At 35.7% G+C, this 4,893-nt stretch overlaps 1 pseudogene; it reads right to left on the bottom strand.

Annotated features, from left to right (window-relative positions):
• Positions 1–2,167: 2,167 nt before the first annotated feature.
• LOC148474811 (5S ribosomal RNA) lies at positions 2,168–2,286 on the bottom strand (annotated as a pseudogene).
• Positions 2,287–4,893: the final 2,607 nt, after the last annotated feature.

The raw sequence follows: 4,893 nt of genomic DNA, 5'->3' as shown, positions 1-4,893 counted from the left end.
GAAAATATAAAAAAGGATATTCGGTATGCTTGACACCATACAATTAACACAGTATTAGCTTATTCATATGTTCAAGCTCAAACAATAACTGGCATCTGATATGGTAACCCTTGACGTGGTTTACATCATTAGTACTAGGGTAATAATTTCAACCTCATTAACCCAGAGAGATACAGTTAGTGATGGTCTTCCTTTATTACTGCTTCTTTAGTTCAGTATCTCATATGTATGAGCATTGAGCCTATTCCTTTTATTTAATAGCCCAAATCTATGTCAATCTATATATGGGAACGTACCCGGCTATTCAGTATATACATATACACATATTATTGCAGACATATAGCGTATAGCATTTTATCGATGTGCATGATTAATTGCACATATTGCTCAATCTATTAAATATTGTCTGAGTGAAGCATATCCATAAGGATACCTAAGAGTTAATATGGTCATCTCATCGTGACAGTCTGAGAAGCATAAGAAGAAGGAAGAAGCCTGTACAGTACCTCTCCAGAGTCCCCACGGTGTATGACGGGCTACACACAGATGCCTGCCGGGAGTTCAGCTGGGCACAGCTGATACTCACATGACCTGCTGGGACGCGCGTTTCGCCGTTCGGGCTTTGTCAAACAGGAAGCCAAGTGTTAGTGTCATAGTGCAGCGGCCACTATATACGCTGCATTAGTGATGACCTCATATGTCTCCACCCCTGTTATTCTACCACGTGGGGTGAGATAGACAAACAACGGAGACGGTTGTCATAGCAGTATTTCCTGTTTATCTATTGGGTTGTCATAGCAACATATATTGTTTATCTGTTATTCCAATCGGATTCCAGCATTTGCAGGGGGGAAAAAGATGAATTGTATAAGCGGTATTAAGGTTGATGCACGCTACATTATGCCTAATGATGGAGTTTCCATATGCTACATATCACATAGAAATATTAAAAAAATATACAAACTGAGCACGTTAAATAGACATTAATGCAGCAGCCGTTATATACGTTGCATTTAATAATAACTCCATGTGTCTCCACCCCTATTTCTCTACTACATCAGGTGAGATAGACACATAATGGAGAAGGTTGTCATAACAGCATTTCCTGTTTATCTACTGGCCTGATCGGATTCCGATATTTGCAAGGGGGAAGATAAATTTGATAAATTTGGGTATAGGAGTGGTCAGAGCTATAGTGTGTTGCATAGTGAAATAACAAAACATTGCATATCACACAAAAAATATATACATATAAAGATTGCAATTTAAATAGTAAGTGCATTATTAAACAATAATATAACTAATAAAGTTTAATAAATAGTAATAATAATAATAAATTGAATTAGAATCATTAACTTGTTATATTAATGGTAGTCATACTCAGTTTAATAATTAGTATATCGAATAATTCAAAAATAAAAATAAAAATATAAATGGAATTTTTTTGTATAAAAATTATTAATTTGTATAAAAAGTTATAGTATATGATTATTAAATAAAATAAAAACACACAAACAAGTGCAGTGGTCAATTCAACTTGGTCAGCCATAATCTATTGTTCCATCAAGTTATATGGCATTTTATACTAAATAGTATGAAAAGAATTATACATTCTGAGTAAACGAGTAGTGACCCCATAACCACAAACTCCTTTCGGTCCGTGTGCTATATTGCAGTGAACGGACCTTACTCGGGTATGTGTTGTATAGGGTAACTATAAGAAGAAAGACAAGATCACTTCTGCTGTCCGTATTTGTTGTTAACCGACAAGAACCTTGATATCAAGCATACATTGCAAGGCACAATGTCGGACCGAATGAGAGAGTGATTAAATTGGTAGAAGGAATACAATAAATAAGTAGTTGTTTGGTGGTTATTCCATTGAAAGATTATATCATATAAATTAATGCATTAGTTTGATCATAAGTATACCAGCCATAGATCTGTAATAATCTAATACTATGTCCATATACAAGTATGAAGTAGACAGTTATAGTATAAAAGAGCTATGATCCTATAGCCTCAAAACCTTTTCAGTCCGTGTGTGTAGTCACAGTGAACAGACCTCACTCAGGTATGTGTTGTATAGGACATCAATTGGAAGAAAGATGCAATCACTTCTGCTTTTCGTCTGTCTTGTTAGCCGACAGATACCCTGGTGCTTCATGACCTACTGCACCTGGTATTCCTAGGTGGTCTCCCATCCAGGTACTAACCAGGTCCAACACTGCATAGCTTCCAAGATCAATCAAGATTGGGCATGTCCGGGGTGGTATAGCTGTAGATTTATTAGGCATTGCAGGGTATATCGTCGGACCGAATGAGAGAGTGATTAGGTAGAGAAAGTAGAGATATCATGTAGCTAGAATATAAGCTGTGCATCAATGTGAAATCACAGACAAGATAATCAGATGTGATATAGCATTCAAACGAAAAAATTATAATAAAAATATAACTATATTATACTAAAAATGTATATATTTATTAAATTTGAGAGAAAATATGCAAAAAAGAAAGAAATACAAAAATGAAAAAATATATATATATGAAAAAATATATATGTGTAATTAAATAAATAAAAGTAAGAAAGTGAGAAAAAAAGAAGAAGTGAAAGTTAAAATGACGATAAATAGAGTTAAGAAGTGAATATAGTGCAGATTAATAGGGGATACATGTGTATATATCCTAGATATGTGTCTTTTATCTCAAGAAAAAACATAAGGGAGAGGTGAATTCTTATATTAATTAATATAGTAGTCAAGTGAAAAAATAAGAAATTAAGTGATAGTCAGATAACACCAACTGGGTGTTAAATTGAAGTGAATTTAAAAAAATGAAACAAGTGTATGCGTAATAAACACAGACAACAGCAAACAAAAGTGAGAGAATCATGTAAGTCAATTCACTTATCATGGAGGTAGGAAAATTCCGTAATTGATTTGTTCATTTAAACCCCTGGGTGCTACACTCCCCAACCTAAAGATCCATTGGCATTCTTTTTTAAGAAGTTCCCTTGTGATGTCTCCACCTCTGATACCCAATCTTATTCTTTCAAGGCCAAAAAATCTCATGGCTTTGTCTTTGTCAATATGTCTAGTATGGAAATGTCTTGCCACAGTTGTAATTTGTTTCATTTTTGCCAAATCTGAACTGGCATTTCTTACATTCCCTATATGTTCCAGTATTCTTGTTTTAAAAGGTCTCTTCATCATCCCCACGTATCTCATGTCACAGGTGCATGAGATACAGTATACCAAACCCGAGGTATTACAGTTGACAAAATCTTCCAGAGGAATCACCATTCCATTTTTGTCCTGAATACAATCAATTTTGGTGACATAATTACAGGCTTTACATGAGCCACATGGGTAAGTTCCTTTTGTTTTGAAGTGACCTAGTTTAGTGTTGGAGAAATGACTCTTAACAAGATGATCCTGTAAGTTAGGTGAGCGTCTCCAACTCATGGATACTTTGCTTTTAAGTTTAGTTGCAAGGTCCATGTCAGATAATAATATGGGCCAATGTTTGTTTATAGATTCTTGTATCTCCTTCCACTCTTGACAAAAATTGCCAACAAATCTAATTTCTTGGCTGTCTGATTTCTTCTTTCTTGTTTGGAATATTAGGGATTCTCTCTTGGTATTATGCAATGATGTTTGTGCTTTTTTGATGATTCTGTTACTGTAGCCTCTTTCTTTGAGTCACATGGCTAGTTCCAAGCTCTTCTCTTTGTAAACCTTATCCTCAGAGCAGTTTCGTCTCAGCCTGAGGAATTCTCCTCTTGGGATGTTATTTACTGTTGGTGGGAAGTGAGCACTAGAGCTATGCAAGAGACTGTTGGTTGCAGTTTGTTTTCTATGTAGTTCTGTAGCCAACATATTGTTGTGATCTTTGTAAATAGCCAGATCCAAAAAGGAAATCCTATTTTTAGTAATATCATGTGTCAATTTCAGATTCAGATTGTTGTTGTTCAGTGTTGTTTATATACATACATTTTGGCCAGGGAATATTGTACTCTGGCCAAAATGTATGTATATAAGAGAAGCCCATAGACAACTGGAAGACCAGAATTGCTATCTGCGGACACTCCTTAATCCTATGGAGAATTGTAAGGATCTTTACAATAAAATACTGGATAGAGCTGTACATAATAACATCATTACTAAACAGGAATATCAGTATCTACATATTGAACATCCTAAAGTACCCACTTTCTATTTGTTGCCAAAGATACACAAGGATCTCCACAACCCCCCAGGGAGACCAATTGTATCTGGTATTGGGGGTCTATCGGAGAAAGCTAGTACCTTTGTGGATATTCACCTTAGGAAACATGTGCTAGCTCTACCCTCATACGTACGCGATACATCTGACGTACTTATGAAACTCCATGATGTTGCCATGGAAGACACTTATTTACTGGTCAGCTTGGATGTGGAAGCCCTCTACACCAGCATTGAACATAAATTGGGGGTTGAGGCAGTGAGATATTTTCTGACCATGGAAGGCGTGGATGAATTCCATGAGTTTATTTTACAACTGTTACACTTCATTCTTCACAAAAACTTTTTCACCTTTAATGATAAATTTTACTGGCAGGTGAGGGGCACAGCAATGGGATCAGCCTGTGCCCCCACCTATGCCAACTTGTATTTAGGCTGTTGGGAGAAGGAAGTGGTATTCCATGAAAGGAATGATCAGTATACTGGCAATATCATCAGTTGGATGCGGTATATTGACGATATTCTGGTCATATGGGATGGCAGCGAGGACAAACTCATTGAATTCATCAATGTACTGAACAACAACAATCTGAATCTGAAATTGACACAAGATATTAATAAAAATAGGATTTCCTTTTTGGATCTGGCTATTTACAAAGATCACAACAAT

Source organism: Taudactylus pleione, unplaced genomic scaffold (genome assembly GCF_031769625.1).
Source record: "Taudactylus pleione unplaced genomic scaffold, aTauple2 ptg000814l, whole genome shotgun sequence".
NCBI classification, from domain to species: Eukaryota; Metazoa; Chordata; class Amphibia; order Anura; family Myobatrachidae; genus Taudactylus; species Taudactylus pleione.
Note: the sequence above shows the minus strand (reverse complement) of the source record. Positions and strands in the feature narration are given on the sequence as shown.